Raw genomic sequence first — 25,579 nt, forward strand, 5'->3', positions numbered from 1 at the left:
CTTCTCTGTCACATGGGAAGGCACATAGTGATGTCTGCTGATCCTCTCTCCAAACTTCTGGCGTCAAATGGGTCTTTCAGATTCTGGCATCTCCTGGGGCATTTCCTAATGCACCTCCAAAGGTCTGTGTCTTAGCTCCTCTCTCTGCATCAGCTCTCTTAAAGGAGTTCAGCATGCTTTTAAGACCCTTATTGAATGGGCAAGGTCATATCCCCAAGGACATAACCTAACAAAGAGGTCTGCCCCCCCAGACTGGATTAAAAGAGCATGGCTTTTCTAGGGTACAAAATGGCTTCAAACCAGACTATACCACCCTTTGGACCTACAAAATACATGTTTTCTTTCATATACAAGACACATTCATTCCATCATAATATCACAAAAGCCTAAAACATTTCAGTAACAATACAAATACAATACAATGTAAAAAACAGTACAAAATCTCATAAAAATCAGTTACAGGTGTGATTTGTCATAAGGCAATATTCTCCTCTGACTGTGGACCTGTGAAACTTAGAACAAATTATCTACTAACAATGTACAAAGGAGGGACAGTAATATGATAAACACTTTCATTGCCATTGGGAGAAATTGGAAGGAAAACAAGAGTTACAGACCCGAACAGTTCCAGAATCCAGCAGGGCAAATATCATTAGATTTTGATGTCTGAGGATCAATTATAGAATGACTTTTCATTCTTGGGGCTTCGGACAATGGCAATCCCACCCTTTTCAAGTGCTTATGCAGTGGTGCTGTTCCCTACAAACATTGGGATGAAGGTTGCAACATTGGGGAACATTGGGAGATCCCCTTGTTCTCAGCCCCATTCTTCTCAGGCATCTGGGTGGCACCTAGACATTCTGCCATCTCTGGGGCACATGCTCAACCCTTTTAGAATAATTAGGTGGTAGCTAGGCTCTCCCAACTCCCCAGGAAATGTGCTCCACCCTCTCTCAGGGGGCAACACACTTCCTGATCAATGAAGTGGAATGCCCAATCTCTCCTATGGGGCATACTTACCCTCTCCATATGCATGGATGGATCCACTCTCCTGGTCCAAGATTTCCTGGCTCCAGGCCTTAACTTTCACGGTTCTTCCTTTGAAGTCATTTTTCCTTCAATCTGTCCCTTTTCTGTCTAGTTTTAGTCCAGATTGGCAGTGGTTCTGTTTATACAAACTTCATAAAAAAATTGTTGTCTTGGCATACTGCAGATAGGAATCAAAGCCATCAGACAATAGGACTTTCCACAAATCCTTTTTGGATAATGTCTTTTCCAATCCTGGCATATCCTGACATGGCCAACTGGTTCTGTGCTTGGTTAAACCCTCACATGGGGCACTAGCCTTTGGGGACTCACTTTTCAAAAGCTCAACATTTTACAGACCACATTTCTTGTTTCTCTGTACCCAAGAGTTCAGTTTTCAGCTTATCCCTTTCCTGTCACATTTTACTATAAGCTGCAAGGAGAAACCAGGCTGCATTTTCCACATCATTTGATAATATCTTTACCTAAGAATCCCAGCTTTTTGCCTTCATATTATACCTTCCATTCAAAATCAGGTCTCAATTTTGTCACATTCTCTGCCACTCTAAAACAGGGGTCAACTTTCTTCCAGTTTGGAGCAACACATTCACCATTTCTGTCTAAAACCTTGTGCCAGTTTGAAACTAATATGTACCTTGGAAAAGCCATGTTTTAATCCTCATCCAATCTTATAAGGGACAGCCAGAAGAAAAATCATTTATTTTAATCCTAATTCAATATTGTAGGACAGAAACTTGTGGTTAGGTTATCTCCACAGAGATGTGACACGCACAGCTGTGGATGTGAGCTTTGATTAGATTACCTCCATGGAAATATGACAGAGCCAATTGTGAGTGTAACCTTCTAATTAAATGGAGAAATGACTCCACTCATTTCAGGTCTTGATTAGTCTACTGGAGTCATTTAAAAGAGGAAGCATTTTGGAGAGAGCTGAGAGGCGACACAAATGCTGACACCTGGAGAACAGAGCTGATGGAATTGATTTAGACAGTGGAGATCAAGAGAGAAATAGCCTGGATCCTATTCTGTGAATCCTGGAAGCCAGGATTCACAGAAATAACCACACTTTGAAGAGAATAAATCCCCAGCCCCAGCGGATGCTAAACTTTGAGCCAAAGTATCTTTCTCTGGACGCCTTAAGTAGGACATATCTGTGGCTTTAGAACTGTAAACTTGTAACATTAAATTCCCATTTTAAAAGCTGTTCCATTTCTGATATATAGCATTCTGGCAGTTAAACTAATACAGACCTCATCAGAGGTATCGTTAAAGTCCACATTTCTACTGACAATCTCTTCAAAATATCTAGACCTTCTTTATCAAGCATCTCACATTTCTTCCAGAGTCATCCCCCATCCATTTATAAAGCTGTTTCAGCATTTTTGTTATTTGTAAATCACAGTATCCCACTTCTCTGGTACTGAAATCTGCTTTGGTTTGCTAAAGCTGCCAAAATGCAATATAATAGAAAGGGATTGGCTTTTACAGAGGGGATTTATTACAAGTTACAATTAGTCATGAAAATATTCCAGTTAAGGCATCAACAAAAGGAATCTTCACTCAACACAGGCTGATCTTGTCTGGGATTTCTCTGTTACATGGGATGGTACATAGTGATGTCTGTTGGCCCTCACTCCCAGCTTCTGATGTCAAATGGCGCCCTCAGTTTCTGGCATCTCCTGGGGCACTTCCTTCTGCATCTCAACATATCTGTATCTTGGTTTCCTCTCTGCTCTCTGTGTCAGCTCTCCTAAAGGACTCCAGTAAGCTGATTAAAACCCACCTTGAATGGACAGGGTCACTTTTTCATTGAAACAACCTAATAGAAGTCCCACCCACAATTGGGTGGATCACATCTCCTTAGAAACAACTTAATGAAGATGTCCCACCTAACAGTAGGTCTACCCCAAGACTGGATTAAAAGAACATGGCTTTTCTGGGGAATATAATACAGTCTAACGGGACAATAACTATAATTTTAGGGAAACACCCGAGAATATGTATTTTTTATTTTTGGATTTAAAAATGATCTGGATGACATTGGGTTTAAAATGGCATGATATGTTTCCCAAATGGTACAGGAACAGCATATTTCCTCAATATATTCCAGACCATTGCCAATATTTGCAGCAACTTCTGCTGATCATGGAGCAAACCAAGGCATCTGTTTTTATTTTTCCTTCCTTTCTCTTCTTTTGGACAATCAACATACTAATCACTATCTCAGACATACCAAATAGTGTGGCTATAAAAATTCTCTTATTAGACATGGGTATTCTAGGAAGTATTATTTAACAGCCAAAAATAATACTGAATTTTAAAGAAGTATAGTTATTTGGATCTTCTCCTTATGCTCCTCATGGTCTTGGTTTCTGCCAACATGAAAAGAATTCTGTTATGCACAAAAACAAAACACCTCACAAACTTTGCTTTGCCTTGTGGCACATTTTATTTTAATGTATTTAGGTACTTATTTCCACATTTTGCTCTTGTTATTTGCATAAAAATATTTTACTCTACAGGGCATCAGTATCTTTTTATCTGCTTTTTACCTATCTCTCTGTCCTTTGGTGCTAATCAAAGTGACATCAGGATTCTCAAAGTCCATTCTCTTCTTATTAGGATCTGAACCTTTCCACTCCAATGTAGGTAGGTGATGGACACCATAACAAGACTGTGTTGCATCTACAGGTTCCATGAGGCAAAAACTTCCATTTCAAGGCACGGATCTACTTTCAGATCTTAAAACAGATCAGGATCTTTCACTTAACAATATGCACTTAAGATTCATACATGACTGTGTGGATTGGTAGCTCATTCCTTTCTGTTGATGAACAGTATACCATTGCATGTGTGTGCTATTTGCATTCTGACAGCTTGTCCACTCACCTATTGTGGGACCTCTTGGTAGATTCCAGTGGTTTGTGATTTTTAATAAAGCTGTTGTAAACACCCACACACATGTTTTTGTGTGTACATGTTTTAAGACATGGTAGCACGATAACTGTCTCATATAGTAAGACTGTATTTAGCTTAGACTTTTATTTTTTAAACTGAAAATATGTGTGTAATTGACTTAATTCAGCTTATTTTGTAGCCCACATGTCTGCATGGGTAATGAATATTATCTCCCCATTCCTAATCCAGCAGAACCGGCTATGTGAGAATGAAATGTATTTCAGCAGTCAAAGGGAAAATTAAGTGACATAAGAGAAATTTTGTAATCTAGTTTTACTTCAGAGATTTTTTTCCTCAAACTATCTTTGGGTCAATTCAACAAGAATCACCACACTACATAACACGATCTTACTACTATTAACATTATTTATTTACAATATAAACCCTGAAAGGTATTCCAAATAAGGAGTCTGTCTTCTTTTGCTTTGTTCTTCCTTTCCTCAGCTGCCCAACAGCGATGACTTTTATTTGAATTTTGCTATTCTCAAGACCAACTAAATTGTGCATTTAATAAAACATTCATTCACCTGAAGATTGTAAAAGTTGAGAAGTGTGAATAAAGGCTTTCCTTCCTGAGCTACTTCATCCCCCTTGCTACCTACCAGTTCTCCCCAGTGTCCTTCACTTTTCTGTGCTAATTGATCACTTTGGGACATTTCCTTCAGAGTGGTTTCTGCAGAGTAAACAAGTAACAGTTGCTTGTGAATTTGACTGATAAGTTTATCCTTTTCACAGATCCCTGGGCACTTATTATAAAAGCTTCCAACAATAATAAACCTTGTCTTTTGGACTGACCGAGAGGACTCGCAGCCACTTGATCAGAGTAAAGTCTTCTTGGGCCTTTGGGCACAGTGGACAGATTCTCAGCTGAGAGGTGCCGGAAAACTGACTTAGCTAATAGATATTTTGGGTGGACTCGATACAAATTTCCCTGTAATCCATTATAGATATTTTTTTCTGTCAGAATCAGTCATTTATTAGAAGAGTTAAGCTTCTGCTAGATTTTAAAGTTGTGAGAGTAAAAGCTCTTTAAATTAAAGAAGAAATGAATAACTAAGGCCACAGAATCCACCTATTTTCATCAATATCTCATCTTAATTAGAGCAATTGCCAAGCTTATATTTTCCTAAGCAGGAGAATTCTATTCAACGTCTTTTTTCCTGCCTCTGGTTCTTTCACCTACTTCTATGTTGCTTTTTAATCTCTTTTTAAAGAAACTTATTTTGAAATCATTTCAGACTTAGATGAGAAATAATACAAAGCCAACAGAGAGAACTCCAATATACCCCAACCCAGATACCCAGATTTGCCAAATTTAACATTTGCCACATTTGTTTAATCATTCTATATTTATCTATCTGTCTCTCTGTCTGTCTATCTATACATCTATCTAATCTACCTAATAATAGATCTGTTTGAGAGGACTGTAGCATGATGTCTTGTTCGTGCTCCTGAAGGAAAGAATTTAGAGATGAGGATTAAGTCACTGTTTAGATGTTCAAAACCATTTCTAAGAATGGAATAAATAATCTGTGAACTGAAGTAGGAAGTGTCATCGGAAGCCAAGGAAATCCTTGGCAGTTTTGCTGAATCCCGGTTCTTTTTCTTGGTGCTAACTTGCTGCTGTGGAAAATAAATTGTACACAGTCTGACAGTTTGATAACTGTTTTTTGCACAGACAGCATGCAATTGTAGGCTTTGGTTTCTTTGGCAGTGATTTTGTTTGTCCACAGAGATGAGACCCAAGAGTCCTGGAAAGCCCTAGTATACCTTCCCTTAGACTCTTCTCCAAGAATTCAGATCTCTTATCCCATATTAGGACTCTAAATGGATGATAAAGAGCATGACAAGGACTTGACTTTTAACACATCAGTCTGAAAAATGTGTGTGAAGGTGAGTTATGTCCCTTTGCTTTCAATCTGTGTTTGTCAAGATTTTTCTGCAGATCTCTGAAAAGATGAGATGCAGTTTTACTCATAAGTGTCCAATTCAAACCCTACATTGGCATGAAACTGAGTTAATGATTTCAAAGTTCCAGAAAAGCATTTTATTTAAGAAGTCACTTCAGTATATAAAGATGAACTTGGGGATGAACACTTGAATTTTCCTCCTCTCTTTCCACACTCCTGGGTAATCAGGATTGACAGTGGTTTTGCTGACAACAGAACTCTGGCAACCGAACCTCTTCTCTTCCCTTGGCAAACATTTACAGAGTGTTTGCTATGTGCCAGGCACTTGGAGAGATAAACTTCAAAGATAGAATATGCAGAGGCTCCTAAAATAATATCTTATGTATCAACAGGCATTGCTGTATGGTAGTTTAGAGCTCATGAACTTTGGGACCAGCAAGTTCCAACACTGAGCCCTCCTTTTACCAAACACTGGAGATGTGGCCTTGGCTTTAGACCTATGTCTCCCTCAGTTTCACTTATCTGCCCAGTAAAATGGAGCAATGACAGTAACAATCTCAGAAACTATGTGTGAATATAAAATGAGACAAAGCGTGTAAAGTATTTGGTACATTACTTATAACATACTGTGCACTTGAGACATGTTAGCATTATCTCTATTACTACTATTATTTTTAAATTTTAAAAGTTAATAACAGTTTAAATTTACTTTCATGTCTGTAATTTCATATAATTTTCAAAAGACTGCTGTGAGATGGATAATATCATGATACTGTTTTTCTCATATGCAGAGGAATAAATGAAGACACAGAAAGGTTAAAGACCTTCCCAATCTTACACATGTAATAAGTTATTGCTCAGGATTTATTCTTGATTCCATGTTCAATACTCTAGATTCTACATCATAAGTTTATGAGCTCCTCTAATTATTAATCCATAAGAAACATTAAATAAACTCACCCATCATTGATTAATTGAAGTTTAAAATCATCATTGAAACTTTTCTCCAATTTCAGTAATCTGTCCAACTCTCTGATGGGTTAATACCTTTTATTCCGGTTAAGCCCCTTCCCTTCACCATTACCACTTTTCTCTTATCTTCTCATTCTCCCAGTAGAGAAGATGAAAAGTTTTTGTAAGGAAGCAATGAAAAGCAAAAGGGAATTACAGCCAGATGACCTGAATTCTCTGCCACTTATGTGCTATGATAATTGACAAAGTTAAAAATGATTGCCAGATATTTTTCTATCACACTGGATCTTGTACTATTGAAAATTAAGGTGGTCAAAAGAAATGAAAAATTGAATTATCTTTCCACCTTTCTGTGTTTGCCATGTTCATATTATTCACCATGCTTCTGTTTGCTACTTTCATATTATTCAGAGTTATAATATATGCCAAGCTTACTTCCAGGAGGAACATGAAATAGTTTGCAACAAAAAGCATAGAAACCCACAGAGTCTTCATGAGCCTGGCTGGGGATGTCTGGAGATGATGGAGCCACAAACTCATATGATGGCAAGACATTGGGTCAGGCAGCAGGCACGTGAGATTCAATCCCAGATGCCCACAGACAGTAGACAGGTAATGTGTACATGCGAGGTAGGCATAGGAGATGGGGAGAGGCTGTGACAAGGACCAGAATCAGGAGAGTCATGTGTGTCTAAAGACACGCACAACTCACCTCCGCTGATTTCCTGCCTTGGATGGATGTAGACTTCACAGTGCCAGCCACTTGCTGTGAAAATGAGATGTAAAGGATCTTCATATAAAAAATAAAATCCCCCACTTTTAAAGCTTTATTAGGTTAAATAAAATACGAGAATTTCAGATTTTTCTTCAAAGATCACACATTTAGGATCTGTGGACAGATATTAATTGAATAAATATTTATCACTGGCCAGCCATTTGGCCGTTGCTGGAGATATAGTGAACAAAATAAAGACCATCTCCAACTACTGACCTACTCTGCTCCTTTGTGTGTCACATCTGGGACTTTCATAGTCACAGTGTCTGAAAACCCAGACTTTGACTTGTAAATTGGATGTTTTATTATAGTCTGTGTGTTATCTCTCTCTCCTGTCTAATCCCAAATCTCCATCTCCCACCTTCTCAACCTTTTCCTTTAATTTTCAGTTTGATTTCTTATTTAGGTGTGTATAAGTATAAAGCCATTCCTCCTTATAAGATGTAAGCCTTTTCTGTCAAATGTATTTAACCATTATTTCAAATAAAGTAGACTGTGTTATACAGGAAGATAGTAAAATATGCTAATTATGTACTGGAGCACAGTCCTTACATCTTAATATGCTCAATCAAAAGAATGAAAAAGAGGACAAATTATAACATACATATCAATGGAGAAAAAAAGACATCCTTGCAGGAGAGAAAGGCTAATATTTATGAAAGGAAAATTATTTTTTAAATTTTGAGAGACCTGAATATTTTAAAGCTTTTGAAGTGTATGAAGTATGGATCTTTAACAGCAGAGAGACAAGTGGAGAAAATTCATAGAAAGAATCAAGGTAGAAATTGTTCATGGCAAGTACAGAAATAACCTTTTGTCTTACTTCCTGATTTCTCTTTCAACTGTTTCTCAAGCAGAGTGAGTTGGTGACCTACTTTTGGTTCCTTTCTTGGTTACTTTGTTAGTAATTCCTTTTAAAAGTGAGTCCTCTTGTCAATTTGAGATCTGATGCCTTATTATGACTCATTTTACTCAGAGGCATGGACAGAAGCTACTCATTAAGGTTCTGATTGAGTGTCCAACCTCCATTGGTACATAAAACTCATATCTTACAATGTATCTCTCTCTGCCTTGTATTTGACTCAAACTCCAAACCATGTATAATGAAACAGCCATAAGTAGAACTTACAAGAAAAGTATTTTTAAATCGTTTCATGATTCACCCAGAGTAGTTTCATCTACTTGAAAAATTAAACAGATTCAAAAAAGTAAAGAACAACAGAGAGAATTTGTGCAGATTCTTTTGTAGTAAGAGGAGGGGTGAGTACAAAACCATCCCTTCCCAATGGGGAAAGGTGTTTGGAGGTATCTGCTATTTTCACTTTAAGAGATCCCAAGGTGGGAGATTTTGACAGAGCTAACCGGAGATTTTGACAGAGCTAACCGGAGATTTTAATAATACATATTACAGTTGGCAGAGGGCAGAATGAACTAGACCTGACTCTCACGCAGTAATTCTAGTGGGGGATAAGAGAGGTGTTAGCTATTGTTGTGGTGGTGGAACCAGGAAAATCTTGGATGCTGCAATGGTTTTGAGACAAAAGATGAAGAGGTGTTTCCTGTGTGCCGTAAGAAGACTGTAGTGAAGTGAGAATTGGTGCAGGGTGGTCCCAAGAGTTATCTAGCAGGGCTAAATCTGAGGGGCAATGGAACGAAGCAGCACAATGCTAGGAGGTGACATTTGATCCCAAGAGGCTCCAACAGGTGGTACAGTCTGCCTTAGAAGCATATGCATCTGTCCAGACTGGGACTCACAGGTCTGCTTGCCCAGCAATTAAATCTGGAAAGAACCTACATATTTTACATGAGAGAAATATCAGCTCTTTAAAAACCCACTAAGCTGAGAGAACACAATGGTGTCTTGGGACAATAAAATCTTTTTCTCAATCCCTCCCCTTTGGTTATTATTGGCTCAAACAGGAGGACCCTATTGCCACTACTGACATGTTGTCAGAGGAGTGGGAAAAAACAATTTTCCCACAGCCCTTTCCTCAAACACAGTGGGTAACCTGAGAGGAGTCATAGCTAGGGAGAAGAGAAGAATGAATGTTAAATGAGGTTTTGAATTTTTAGTACTCATGGGATGAGTTGTCAATATAACGAATTTGGATTCTGTTTATAAACTGAAAATTAGTGTAATTCTCTTTTTCTAACTGGGGTTTTCTCCCAATGGCAGGAGTAAACAAGCTTGGAAGTGCAGGAAGAATAAAAAATAGAGTAGAATTTGATCACATGCAGGGGTTTTGCTTGTCTAATAAGTCCATTTTATATATTCCTTCCCCAGATTTTCCCCCTTATCCCATGCCAGATGGTATGGGATTTTCCTTAACGATGGGTGCTAAAGAGGAGATGGAAACAACCAATGAAAGTATAGATGGAGACTTCATCTTGGTGGGCTTCTCTGAGAGGCCCGACTTGGAGCTGATCTTCTCCCTATCTGTCCTAATATTCTACACCATAACGCTTGGGGGTAACATAGCCATCATCCTACTGTCCATCCTGGATGGTCGACTCCACACACCCATGTACTTCTTCCTCAGAAACCTCTCTGTGCTCAACCTCTGCTTCACCACCAGCATCATGTCCCAGATGCTGGTGAACATGTGGGGAGGAAACAAGATCAGTTATGCTGGCTGCATGGTTCAGTACTGGGTGGCCTTGGCACTGGGTTCCACCGAGTGTGTGCTTCTGGCAGTGATGGCCATTGACCGCTATGTGGCCGTGTGCTGGCCTCTGCGCTATGCCTCCATCATGCACCCTCGGCTATGCCGCCTCCTGGCAGCAGCTTCCTGGCTGTCTGGCTTTGCCAACTCCCTCCTGCAGTCCTCGATGGCCATGGTGTTGCCTCGATGCAGAAACCGGCGCGTGGACCACTTCTTCTGTGAGCTGCTGATCATCGTTAAACTCTCCTGTGTGGATACTGGCCCAACAGAGTCCAATATGTTCATCGCCAGGCTGATCATCCTAGGCATACCAGTTCCCATCATTCTGACTTCTTATGTGAGCATCGCCAGGGCCGTAGTGGAAATGCGTTCAGCAGAGGGAAGGAAAAAGGCCTTTGGGATCTGTGCCTCCCGCCTGAGGGTGGTCTCACTCTTCTACGGGACGATTATGTTTTTGTATCTACAGCCTAAGAACAGCTACTCCCAGGACCAGAGCAAAGCACTCGCAGTACTCTGCATGACCCTCGCGCCCACCCTCAATCCCCTGATCCACACCCTGAGGAGCAAGGATGTGAGAAAAGCCATCAGGAAGGTAATGGGGAAGGAGCAGTTATAAGGAGGTCAAGAGCTGGGAGAATGGGTGAAGCAACCATGAAGACACAATGAGGGGTATGCTTGTTTAGACTGCACTTGTTTAGATTTTTTTAAAAATTTGACCTGGGGTAGAGTGGAATATCTGCCATGTTCTGTCTTCCAGCTATTTCTGGGAGCCTTTCAGTCTGGGGATTTACCAGAAAGAACCCAACTACCCCTTAAATGAACCTCTGGCTAAGGGATTTCTCACTGACCAGTAATTCTGTATGTCACTGATAACGTCTGATTATATCTTTCTATTCTTAGTGAATAGGTTTCAAACTATCCAAATGCCACTAAACATACACCCATATATTATAATAACACTGATGATAATTTTATTACATTAATTAAGCAGCCACATAGCCATAGCAGCTTCTTCATCATCTTCATCATTCTCCTTTCACCACTATCGAAACAGCTGGGACATGGTGAACTACCGAGGATGTAGTCAGTTAACTTACAATGGATATTCCCATCATGGGTAAACATATATTACACAAGAACAAAGAACAGATGACAATGAACACCCAGAGACTAGATATTATATCAGTGACTCTTGTTTTATGAAACTGAAATGAACCTCATGACTATTCAGGACAAGTGTCCTACTTCAAATTTCATCTAGTTTGGGAACACATTTAGAAAAAAAAATTTGTTTACTGGAGATAGGACAGTTTATAAATTTCAAGATCACAAAAATGATAACTGAATATAAAAATATCTGTCTCTTAAATATAGAAAAGATAACTGATTTCAGTGAATCTCCAAACGTAATCATTCCTTTACTCTCATGGAAGGAGACAAGTGGAAAGCAAAGGGAGTCAGGTGGCTTGTTTGTCTTGCCACACTCCCACAGTTTTTATCCGACAATGATTATTTGTTTCCAAGGTCCTTGTTAGTATCAACAGATTTTCCAGTTATTCTATGGCCCAATATGAGATCTAGTCCACCTTAATTGCTGAGGTGTGACTCAGAGTCTTTAACGACAGATTAAGGGAGAGTCTCCATTGATTAACACGGAACTTGAAACCATGTTCTGCCATTCCCAGAAAGATGCAGTCTTATTTTCTTGCAGCTCTGGAAGTAGTGCTCTTAAGCTCAGTTATGATGGACTAAGAGAACTACTTTTGTTTTTCCTAAATTGCTCATCCATATGCAAAGAAGGAGCCTAGCATTTTGAAAATTCTGAATAAATGTGGGTTGAATTAATAAGTAGATTTGGAAAGATGTCCATACAATATTTCAAGACAAGGTTTATAATGCCTCTGAAATATCTTTGTGCTGTTATATGCAACATTTCATTCATATAAAATGAGAATATTGTATTAACATATTAACAAGGGACTAAAAGTGTATACTGAAATAAAATTATCAATTATGTTCACCAATAACCACTTTTATTGAACAAGACTATAGTAACCATACTGGAACACAATAGAAACTGATTAAATCAAATACAAATCTTTGTGTAAAAGGAGAAAAAGAAGTGTGCTGTTTTTTTTCTAATCAGTTTTTCAATTAGAGCACTGGTTCTCAAAAGCGGTCAAGTTTGCCTCCCAGTGATATTTGATAATATAAGGAGATGTTTTTCTTTGTCACAAACTGGGGTGAGGGATGCTACTCTCATCTAATGGGTGGCAGTCGGAGATATACAGCATCCAGAAAATGGTGGGAAGTAAAGCTGATAAACTATGCTGGAGAACAGTGAGCTTCTCTCCATGAGAAGCTGCTGTTGCCCATCCCCCACAGTAGGCTGCCTTGGGCCCCTGGCTAGCACTGGAGACAAAGGGGCAGAAAAATCCTCTTCCCCAAGAACAGGTGTGCTGAGGGACAATCACAGATCATGGCTCTTGATTGGTGAAGTCAGATCTCCGTGTCCTGTCTCTGAATTACTGTTTCAACTTGCCCTGAACAAAGGAGGCAGCACCCATTGCTTTAAGCCCTTCTTGGCTTGAGGCACTGGAGATTTAAAGATGCAATGCATCCCTCGTGGCTGTGGGGAACACTTATCAGAAGGGCTGCATTTGCTGGGCAAGCCATGAAAACATAGCTTTGGGAAGCCATCAAAGAGTATTTTGATGCCTTTCCCGATCCCCTCTGTAGGGCAATTTGGAGCCAGACTGAGCTTCCTTTGTGCGTTCCTGGTCCTGACTTGACTAGGAAATGCTGACTTGGGAAAGTCCTGGCTGGGCTGACCTCCTCTCAGAATTTTCCCTGTAGGCAAAAGCACCTACAGATGAAAAGAGCTCCAAAACCTAAGAGGCAATGATAAACAGAAGAGAATAAGATTCCAAGAGGAAGAAGAGAGGAAATGAAGCTTATTCCTGGAAGTGAGACAATTGCACAAAAATTGCAATCTTAAAAATTTTACTACACATCCAGAGCAAGAGTCAGATGAAGAAGAGCTGAAAAATGGAACTGGGTTTGAGGGAAATGATGCACAACAAAGGCACAGAAACATAAGACTCGTTAGTATCCCAGAAGGAGAAGAGAAGAGTAAAGGGCAGGAAAGGTAGTTGAAGAGACAATTGGGAAAATTTCCAAACCCTTATACAAGACATAAATATGCACATTAAAGAGGCCCAACAAACTCCAAATAGAATAAAATCAAATAGGCCTACTCCTAGACATGTAGTATCAAACTGTCAAAGGTTGAAGAGAAACAGAAAGTCCTGAATGCAGCACAAGAAAATCTACTACATACAAAGGAAAACACATGAGACTGAATAAAGAGTGCTCAACAGGCACTATGGAAGCAAGAAGGCAGTGGTATGATATATTTAAGATTCAGAACAAGAAAGGCTTCCAGTCAAGAATTTTATCGAGCCAAACTATTCTTCAAAATTGAGGGAGAGATTAAAATGTTCAAAAACAAACAAAAACTGAGAAAACTAGTCAACAAGAGACCTACAAGGAAAATTAAAGGGAATCCTACCAGCTGAAAATAAAGGAGAGGGAGTGTGTTATTTAGGGTTCTCTAGAGAAACAGAACCAACAGGAGAGATCTGTAAAGGAGATTTATAAAGGTGTCTAATGTAGCCTTGGGAATGGAAGGGTCCAAAATCCATAGGGCAGGTTGTGAAGCTGGTGGATCTGATGAAAGGTCTGGATGAACTTCAAAGGTGAGGCACACTGGCTGAAGAAGCAGTGAAAGAGTCTCTTCCTCCTTGAAAGCCCTCAACTGATTGGATTATCTCAATATGCCTTAGTTGATTTCAGATTTAATAAGCCACAGATGCAATCAGCTGACTTATGACTTAATACACCCAACCTTCCAGTTTATCAACCAGCTATGAAATATCCTTGTAGCAATAGTCAGGCCAGTGCTTGCCTGACCAGACAACTGGGCATGATCATTAGGCCAAGTTGACAACAAACACTAACCATCAAATATACCCCTTGTCAATTTGGCAGCTATACACATCACATCGAAACATGCTTAAATTCCAAATAGAATACAGCATCAGACATATATTTCACCTAACGATACGCAACTGTCCTGCATACAAGGGGAAATGCACTACAGCTCTCCAGAGTAGGGTGCAAGTCCTCAGGTAACTTTCATTCTTAAACTTCATATCCTATGACTCAAAAACTGTAGCATGAACAATACAACTTATGCCATATGGTAAGAGGAAAACAAGATATTTCCTTAAGTACAAATGCAAACATTCATAACAAAAGAGGGAGGACATATTCATACAATCACAGTCCTCATTTCTGTAACTGATCACACGTTCATAGTTCATATTTATCACCACCTTCTTCCACTACCCATTCCATGTTCCCTTTACCCTCAGCAAGCACTTCAGCTGGCTATGGTTCTTTGCCAGGTGGGGTGGCTCAGACCTTCATTCCTGAAGTTTTTGTGTCATTGGCAGTCTTGCCTGGGTTGGGTTGTTGCAGTTCTCCATTGACTTTAATCACAAGGCATGGTAATACTAAGAGATGCCCTAGGGGATCTCCTTTATTCTAGGAAAACCCTTCTTTACTACCATTGTGTGATTGCAGTCCTATTTTCCCTTGATAGTCAGGATCAATCACCCCAGACAGAACTGTAATCTCTTTTCATGACTGTTGATTCAATGTCATAGGAAGCTCAAATTGGCCAGGTGGTAGACTTAACTTACAGTTTGAAGGAATCATACTTATGTGTCCTGGTAGGATCACTCCTCCTTTTGGAACTAACACCTGTAGATAAGCAGTGCTTAAGGTTTCAGGGACAGGAAGCAAAAATTTCCCTACTGGATCACTAGGGGTGATAGTGAGTGGTGCCACTTCCATTTTCACCCTTTGATTCCTGGACCCATGAATCCTGGCTATGGGGGAAACAGTACCTTACATTGGTCATTGATTCAGAGCTACACAACCTTCTGGAGAACATTGCCCAGCCCTCCAAGGTACTGCTACCTAGTTGGACCTGAAATTGTGTTTTCAAAATGCCATTTCACCATTATATCAACTCAGCTGCCTCTAGATGAGGGGGAACATGGTAAGACTAGAGAACTCCCTAAGCATGTGCCCATTCCTACACTTTATTTGCTGTGAAGTGGGTTCCTTGATCAGAAGCAATGCTGTGTGGAATAACATGATGGTGGATAAGCCATTTTGTAAGTCTGCATATGGTCATTTTTGCAGAAGCATGGCATGCAAGGAATGCAAACTCATATCCAGAATATGAGTCTATTCCAGTTAGAAAAATTGCTGTTCCCCCCATGAAGGAGAAAGTCCAATGTAAATAATCTGACACCAGGTAGCAGGCTGATCACATTGGGATATGGTACCATATTAGGGTCTGAATGTGGATCTCTGTTACTGGAAGATGGGGAACTCAGCAGTTTGGCCATAGCAGATTAGCCTTGATGAGTGGAAGTCCATGTTGCGTTACCTCTACCACTACCATCATACCCACTTTGTTCTTGAGCCCATTGGGCAATGACAGGAGTGGCTGAGTAAAGTGTATGACTTGCATTCATAGCACAAGTCATCTTACTCATTTGATTATTAAAACCTTCCTCTGCTAAAGTCACCCTCTGGTGAGCATTCATGTGGGACATAAATGTCTTCAAATTCATTGCCCTCTCAGAAAGGTCTATCCACATACCTCTTCTCAGACTTCTTTGTCACCAATTTTCTAATCATGCTCCTTCCATCCAGCCAAACCAAAAGTCACAGCCTATGAGTCAGTATACAGATACAATTCTGGCCAGTTCTCCTTCCAAGCAAAATGAACAGCCAGGTGTACTGCTCAAAGTTATGCCTACTGGGAGAATTTCCCCTTTGTCACTCTCCTTAAGGACAATCCAGAATGAGGTTGTAGTTTTGCAGCTGTCCACTTCGTGATAGTCCCTGCATATCATGCAAAACCATCTGTAAAGCAGGCCTGAGTTTTCTCTTCCTCAGTCAAGTTACGGTAAGGAACTCTCTAAGAGGCTGTAGTTCTGGTCTGGAAAAGAGAAGGTAATGTGGCAGGAGTGGGGGCCATGGCCATTTAGGCCATTTCCTCATGTAACTTACTTATGCCTTCAGGAACTGCTCAAGAGCCCTATCTCTGACATACCATTACCATTTTGTGAGGGAGTGCTGCTGTGCATGCCAAACATTTGGCATGGTAGGTCAGACAACACCCAGCACATGATAAGCAACACATGTCTCATGGTAACATGGTCAAGTGTTCAGTCTCTACTAATGCTCAGTAGCAGGCTTAAAGCTGTTTGTTCCAAAATCCTAAGGGCCTGCATTGTGATTCTCCTATAGGGGCCTGCCAAAGTCTCCAGACTGTATCCCTATTTTCCACTGACACTTCCAGCACCGTGGGATCTGCTCAAGTCTGAGAACTGGTTAAGGGGCTATGATTCTTTGCTTTTGTAATTCAATTTAAACTTCTTTTCACTTGATCTAGAATTCTGCTTAAATAACTCAAACAAGAATTTAGTAGACTGCCCATCTATTTTACTCCTAGTACCCGATGATCTATTAGCCAATGGCCCAAATTTCTGCAAGTCAGATTATTCTGACTGCTGTTTTGGGTCTGCTATCAATTATGGTGGCCGCACCCACCTTTTCTATGGTGATTAACTGTTGCCACAAGTCTTCTACCAACTCAGGATCTGATCATCTCCTTTGTGTTTAAGGATTCCAGCTTAGTGACAACATTTCCCACAGTAATATCTGGCCCACAGAGAGGGGTGTCTACAGAGCTCCTCAGAGATGATGAAGCTAGTCTCATGAATTTATTTCTCAAGGTCTGGTGAAAGATGTGTCCTCTGGACATTCCTGGACTGTGTGAGCAGGTCTTCCATGATAAATCCACTCTAACAGTCCCATCTCTCTAAGCCTCTGGATCCCTTCAGCTACATTATACCAGGGCATTCTGGCATTTTGACCTAAGATAATGTTGGCCACCTTTTGATACATGTTCCATCCATCCATCCAAGCAAACTGTTAATGATCTTTCTAACCCCTTGAGCTACAACATTGAATGCAGAATCTGTGCTTACTGGGCCCATATCAATAATTCAGCTTGATTCAACTTTATATTCCTTCCACCATTATCCCACATCCTTAAGGTCCATTTCCACACTTATTCTCTTGATTTCTGTCTGTACAGATTGGAAAACTCATGCAGTTATTTTGGGGTATAGCACACCTCCTCATGGATCACACCTTGTACCTCTCCTTTAAGGGCCTGTTGAGACTTTAGTCTAATTATAGGTCTTGAGGAAAAGAGAGGTGTTGGGGATAGGTTATAGAAAAGGAATAGAAGTATCTTTCAAGGCAATTACCTCAGGGCACTCCATTGCATTTCATCTGGTAAACAGGATAAGTCACTCTAGACAGAGAAGTGAGGGCTCTTTCCACAGGGGAGGTGATTACAGGATTAGGAGGCAGTGAAGGGTCAATCCCATTAGGTGGAGGTTGGATGGCAGACTCCTCTGAGTGGACTGGAGGCTGGGATGCTGTTTCCTCTGGGCCATCTATCACAAATCTATCTAGCAAAGGCTCAGCAGATTCCAGGGATCCCATCTCCCCATCACCATCACTATCAAGCCATATATTACCATCCCACATTTCAGGATCCTATTCTTTTCTAATAAAAGCCCTTACCTTAACAGCAGGCACCCTGCAAGTTTGAGATTTTAGCTTATGTTGCAAATCTGCTACTCACACAGTAAGGCTTTGTATCTGGTATTCAGAGATCTCATGAAGGTGACCACAGGAATTAAGATTTTCTTTCAGAGCAAACATGGAAATTTTTACATCATTCATATGGTTCTTAAATTGCAAATTTGAAGCCTTGAGCTCATCTATTTTCCTCATTACTGTATCCAGTATATCAACAACAAACAGCCAACATCATTATACCTCTCGATTGCACAAACTCTGTAAAGGTACCTGTGGTAGTTAGATTCAGTTGTCAGCTTGGCCAGGTGAAGGCACCTATTTCTGTTGCTGTGGACTTAAGCCAATGGTACATGAACCTCATCTGTTGCTGATACATCTGCAGTAGGCTAGGAGACATGCCTGCTGCAATGAATGACGTTTGACTTAATTGGCTGGTGCTTAAATGAGAGAGCACAGCATAGCACAGCCTCAGCAGCTCGGCATTCCTTATATCAGCACTTGCAGCATAGCCCAGACCTCTGGAGATGCAGAAAGAAGTCACCTTGGGGAAAGTTGTTGGAACCCAGGGGCCTGGAGAGAAGGCCAGCAGAGACCATCCTGTGCCTTCCCACGTAAGAAAGAACCTCAGTGGAAAGTTAGCTGCCTTTCCTCTGAAGAACTAACAAAAATAAATCCCCTTTTATTAAAAGATGCCAATCCATCTCTGGTGTGTTGCATTTTAGCAGCTAGCAAACTAGAACAAAAAAACAACACTGTCAGCCACATTAATCATGTGAATACCACATGAGCATCTTGATTGATGCAGAAATGTCATTTGACAAAATTCAGCCTCCTTTCTTGATGGAAACACTGCAAAGGATAGAAATAGAAGGAAACTTCCTCAACATGATAAAGGGAATATATGAAAAACCCACAGCTAACATCATCCTCATGGGGAAAGACTGAAACAAGATCAGAAACAACCATTGTCACCATTGTTATTCATCATTGCACTGGAAGTTCTAGCCAGAGCAATTAGACAAGAAAAAAAAAAAACAAAAAAAAAATTAAAAGGCATCTAAATTGGAAAGGAAAAAGTAAAACTTTCCCTGTTTCCAGATGATATGACACTATATGTCAAAAATCCCAAAAAGTCTACAGCAAACCTACCAGAGCTAATAAATCAGTACAGCAAAGTGGCAGGGTACAAGATCCTCACCCCAAAATCAGTAGGTTTCTGAACACTAATGTTAAGCAATCTGGGGAGGAAATCAAGAAAAAAATCCATTTATAATAACAACCAAAAGAATAAATGTTTAGGAATGATTTTAACTATGGATACAAAAGACCTATATACAGGAAAATACAAGAAATTGCTAAAAGAAATTATGGAAGACATAAATAAATGGAACAGCATACTATGTTCATGCATTGGAAGGCTAAATATAGTTAAGATGTCAATTCTACCCAAATTGATTTGTAGATTCAATGCACTACCAATTAAAATCCCAGCAACTTATTTTGCAGAAAAAGGAAAATCAATAACCAAATTTATTTGGAAGGACAGTGTGCCCCAAATAGCCAAAAATATCTTGAGAAATAAAAATGAAATGGGAAGTCTCACACTACCTGACTTTAAAGTATATTATGAAGCTACAGGGGTCAAAACAGCATGGTACTGGCAGAAAGATAGATATATTGAACAATGGAAATGAATCAAGTGTTCAGAAATAGACCCTCTCATCTATGGACAATTGCTCTTTGATAAGACAGTGAAGCCAACCAACCTGGGACAGAGAGCCTCTTCTATAAATGATGCTTGGAGAACTGGATATCCATATGTAAAAGAATGAAAGAGATTCATATCTTATACCCTATACAAAAATTAATGCAAAATAGATAAAAAACCTAAACATTAGAGCTAAAACCATGCAAATTTTAGAAGAAAATGTAGGGAACTATCTTATAAATCTTGTAACAAGAGGTGGTCCTATTACATCCAAAGCATGATCTTTGAAAAAAAGAAATAGATAAATGGGAACCCCTCAAAGTTAAACACTTTTATGCATCAAGGAACTTTTTCAAGAAAGTAAAAAGGCACCTTACACAAGGGGAGACAATATATGGAAACCACATATCATATAAGCATTTATCTATCAGATAAGCATTTACATATCCAGCACATATCAGATTAACATTTATATATCCAGGATATATAAAAGGATTATTCAGCTCTACAACAAAAAGACAAAGAATCCATTTAATAAGTGAAAAAAAGACATGAACAGACACTTCTCAGAAGAGGACATTTAAATGGCTAAAAGGCACATGAAAAGATGCTCAACCTCACTGGCTATTAAGGAAATGCAAATCAAAACCACAAAGAGATATCATCTCACATCCACTAGAATGGCCATTATAAAATAAAAAGAAAAACAAAACAAAACAAAACAAAAACCCAGGAAATCACAAATGCTGGAGAAGATATGGAGAAAGAGGCACAGTTATCCACTGTTGGTGGGAACATAAAGTGGTATAACTGCTCTGGAAGGTAGTTTGGTGGTTCCTCAGGAAGCTAAGTATAGAAATGCCATATTATCCAGCAACCCCATTACTAGGTATATATTCAGAGGATCTGAAGTACACAAATGGACATTTGTAAAGTACACAAAATGTCATTTACACACTGATGTTTATAGCAGCATTATTTATGATTGCCATGAGGTGGAAATAGCCAAAATGTCCATCAATGGATGAGTGGCTAAACAAGCTGTGGTATATACCTATGATGGAATTTTAGGCAGCTATAAGACAGAATAAAGTCATGAAGCATGTAACAATGTGGATGAAACTTGAGAACATTATGCTGTGTGAAATTAGCCAGAAACAGAAGATTAAATACCATATGGTCTCACTAATATGAGCTAACATTAATGAATAAACTTTGAGGATTAAAGTTAAATACAAAGGTTATCAGGACAAAAAATAGGGTAGAGATTGGGCATTTGGTGCTGAAGGAATACAGGTTGTGCTATAGGACTGGTTGTAGAATTCAGAAATGGGTAACACAGTACCAACTAATGGTAGCACAATAATATAAGTACACTGAATAAGGCTGAATGTGAGTATGATTGGGGGAGAAGGGCTGGGGGCACATATGCAACCAGAAGGAAAGAAGGATAAAGACTGACATGGTATAATTTAGGAATGCCTAGAGTGGACAATGATAGTGATTAAATGTACAAATAAAACATGTTTTTGCATGTGGGAGAACAAATGAATGCCAACACTGCAAAGTGTTGAAAATTATCGGTATAGAGGAAAAAGTATAATCAATGCAAGCTAGGATCTATAGTCAACAGTAACATTGTAATATGCATCCACTGAATGTAACAAAGGCATTATGCCAAAGCTAAATGTCAACAAGCTGGCATGGGGGAGGCTTATAGATTGTTTGTAGAAGAAAAGGAAATTCTTCATATAGATTATGGTGGTGAAGTCATGTCTATATACTTAGGTTGGATTGTATGATGTGTGAATAACAGTGTTTAAAAATGAAGAGAGAGAAGCAAATGCTAGAGAAAAACAGAGAAAGAGATGTACCTATTCACTGTCACTAGGGCAACTGAGAGGTGCAGCCCCTTGGAGGGCAGTGTGGCAATTCCACAGGAGGCTAGGGGTGGGGTTGCCATAGGATCCTGAAACCCCATTGCTGAATATATCTGGAGGAACTGAGTGTGAGGACAAGGAGTGGGCATTTGCACACTGGTGTTTATGGTGGCAGTGTTGGTGATTCACAAGGGGTGGAGGTGGCCTCTGGGTACAACAACTGAGGAATGGAAGAGGAACTATGGTGTATACATACAATGGGCTACTGAGTGGCTGAGAGAAGGAATGAAGTTGTGAGCTTGCAATTAGGTGAATGAACCTTAAGGGCTGTACATTGAATGAAATGTCAGAAACAAAGACACAGATTATCATGCCTCGCTTATACGGACTGACTATAATAGAAAAGTTCAGTGAACTGAATCTGAGAGCATGAGTTATCAGATTGGGGCCTACTGCACAGGGCCCTAGATTGTAAACTCTGACAACAGTCATGTATATTCAGGAGTTGTACCTGTTGGTTCTGAATTCTGATATACTGAGTTCTTTGTACATAAACTTGTCATTCCCAGGAACTTTGGGTATTTATGTGACACCTGGGACTCAAGAGTTAGAGCTCTGAAGCTATGAAAGTCAGCAGTACCCCAAACAGTTCCTGGGAATTGTTTCAACTTTAAAAAGTTGAAAGAATGACCAGACTTTGAGTAGCTATATGAATGAAGCTGTTCTGAGTAGGAATAAGGTAAATCAGAATACAGGGGAAAGGATGATATACATATTTTAAAACTCCAAACATCTGTGTGAGACCAAAGGGAGAGATGTTTGTTTGGTGTCAAATTTACATTTTGGGTATCACATTTCCTAATTTAACTTGTATGGTCAGTTTAGTTGAACACCATAAAAAAGTGTAATCTTGAATAGGGTGTGAGATTTTATTGGCTTGTCTAGGTTAGTGTGATGCCTCAATAAATCCCAGAGTGATTTTTTATAGTGAATAAAGAAGTATTTGCAAAACCCAGTTGGAGGAATGGGGAGAAAGGGGGAAATATTTAACTTCCCCTTTTGGGGAATTTCTGATATTCTTGCAAACAGTGGGGACAACTGGATCAATAGGCCCGGCCCTCAATCTTGGGGTTTGCTCTTATGAAGCTTATCCTTGCAAAGGAAAGTCTAAGCCTACTTAAAATTAGGCCCAAGAGTCACCCCCAGAGAACATCTTTTGTTGCTCAGAGATGGCCTCACTCTCTAAACCAACATGGCAAACAATCTCACTGACCTCCCCCCTACGTGGGGCATGACTTCCTGGGGTGGAAACTTCCCTGGCAATGTGGGACAGAAATCCTGGGATGGGACAGCATCTGGCATTAAGGGATTGAGAAAGTCTTCTTGACCAAAAGGTAAAAGAGAGAAATGAGAAAAAATAATATGTCAGTGGCTGACAGATTTCTGAAAGAGTTGAGAGGTTATCCCAGAGGTTATTCTAATGCATTATATAGATGTCCCTTTTTAGCTTCTGGCATATTGGAGTGGCTGGAGGGAAGCACCTGAATCTGTTGAGCTGTGTTACATTAGCTTTGATTGTTTTTGTTTTTTAATTTTTATTAATAAAATCAATCAGCATACAACATGAACATTCTTAACATATGAACATTCCATACTTGGTGTGTAATCAATGGTTCACAATATCATCACATAGTTGTATTTTTATCATCATTAACATTTCTCAGATCATTTATATCACTCCAAAAAAAAAAGAAAGAAAAAGAAAAAAGAACAAACTCATACATACTTATAGATAACTCTTACCCCTCCCTCTCATTTACCACTAGGATTTTCCTCTACCCAATTTATTTTAAAATTTGTTCCCCCTATTGTTGATTTATTTTTAATCCATATTTTTTACACCTCTGCCCATACTGTAGATAAAAGGAGCATCAGAACAAGGTTTTCACAATCACACAGTCACTTGTGAAAGCTATATCATTATACAATCATCTTCAAGAAACATGGCTACTGGAACCCAGCTATACAGCTTCAGACAGTTCCCTCCAGCCTCCCTAATACACCTTAAACTAAACAGGGTTATCTATATAATGCATAAGAATAACCTCCAGGATAACCTCTCAACTCTATTTGAAACCTCTTGGCCACTGACTATTTTGTCCCATTTCTCTCTTCCCCTTTTCAGTCGAGAAGTTTTTCTCAATCCCTTGATGCTGAGTCCCAGCTCATTCTAGGATTTCTGTCCCATGTGCCAAGGAGGTTTACACCCCTGGGAGTCATGTCCCACGTAGAGAGGGGGAGGGCAGTGGGTTTGCTTGCTCTGTTGTCTGAGAGGCCACATCTGAGCAACAAAAGAGGTTCTCTAGGGGTGAATCTTAGGCCTAAATTTAGGTAGGCTTAGCCTATCGTTTGTGGGGATATGTTTCATATGAAAAAACCCCAAGGTTGAGGGTTTGGCCTATTGATTTTGTGTTCCTCAGTGCTTGCAAGAATATCAGGCCTTCTCCATATGGGGAAGTTGAATTTTCCCTTTTTCTTACCATTCCCTCAAGGGGACTTTGCAGATACTTTTTTATTCACTATTCAAATCACTTTGGGATTTATCGGGGCATCACTCTGGACAAACCTACAAAAATCTCCTGCCCTATTCAAAGTTCCACGTACTTATGGTGTTCAATTAAACTGTCCATATAAGTATATTAGGAGATGTACTAGTCAAAATATACATTTTGTGCCAAATAAACTTTTTTTTTGCTTTACTCTCACACATAAGTTAAAGTTTTAAAATATGAATTACCATCTACTTTCAAAACCCTGCAATACTGGCATTCCTTTGTTCTTCCTCACACAATTTGTTTTTTAGTTTGCACACTTAATCACTATCCTTGTATATGCTAGGCATTCCTAGATTATACCACCTCAGTCTTTATCATCTATCTTTCCTTCTGATTTCATTTGTGTCCCCAGCCCTCCTCCCTCTATCATTCTCACATTCAGCTTCATTCAGTGCACTAACATTTTTGTATTACAGTTAGGTAGTATTGTGCTATCCATTTCTGAATTTTTACAATCAGTCCTGTTGCACAATCTGTATCCCTTCAGCTCCAATTACCCAATATCTACCCTATTTCTGTCTCCTGATGGTCTCTGTTCTTAACTGAAGTTCTCCAAGTTCTTTCATTAATGTTAGTTTATTATCAGTGAGACCATACAGTATTTGTCCTTTTGTTTCTCACTAATCTCACTGAGCATAATGTCCTCAAATTCGATCCATGTTGTTGCATACTTCATGACTTTATTCTGTCTTACAGCTGCATAATATTCCATTGTATGTTTATACCACAGGTTGTTTAGCCACTCATCTGTTGATGGACATTTGGGCTGTTTCCATCTCTTGACAATTGTAAGTAATGCTGCTATAAACATTAGTGGGCAAATGTCCATTTGTGTCCTTGCTCTCATGTCCTCTGAGTAGATACCTAGCAACAGCATTGCCAGATCATATGGCAGTTCTTTAATTAGCTTCCCAAGGAATCACCAAACTGCCTTCCAGTGAGGTTGTACCATTTTACATTCCCACCAACAGTGGATAAGTGTGCCTCTTTCTCCACATCCTCTCCAGCATTTGTCATTTTTGGTTTTATTGATAACGGCCAATCTGGTGGGTGTGAGATGATATCTCATTGTGGTTTTGATTTACACTTTCCTAATAGCCAGGCAGGTTGAACATCTTTTCATGTGCCTTTTGGCCATTTGTATTTCCTCTTCTGAGAAGTGTCTGTTACTGCCTTCTGCCGATTTTGTAACTGGATTGTTTGTATTGTTGTTGTTGAGTTGAAAAATCTCTTTATATATTCTGGATACTAGACCCTTATCTGATATATCATTTCTAAATATTGTCTCCC

General features: G+C 39.5%; 1 long non-coding RNA gene across 1 annotated transcript in view; it reads right to left on the minus strand.

The window, feature by feature from the left end:
- Window positions 1–979: 979 nt before the first annotated feature.
- LOC143664857 (uncharacterized) overlaps window positions 980–25,579 on the minus strand; it is a 172,828-nt gene continuing 148,228 nt past the window's right edge. Inside the window, exons 2-3 of the long non-coding RNA XR_013166625.1 lie at window positions 7,600–7,653; window positions 980–1,178 (exon numbers count right to left, since the gene is read on the minus strand). This is a non-coding gene — a long non-coding RNA (uncharacterized LOC143664857). The remainder of the gene's footprint in view (window positions 1,179–7,599; window positions 7,654–25,579) is intronic.

The sequence above is a fragment of the Tamandua tetradactyla genome, chromosome 20 (assembly GCF_023851605.1).
Source record: "Tamandua tetradactyla isolate mTamTet1 chromosome 20, mTamTet1.pri, whole genome shotgun sequence".
Classification (NCBI taxonomy): domain Eukaryota; kingdom Metazoa; phylum Chordata; class Mammalia; order Pilosa; family Myrmecophagidae; genus Tamandua; species Tamandua tetradactyla.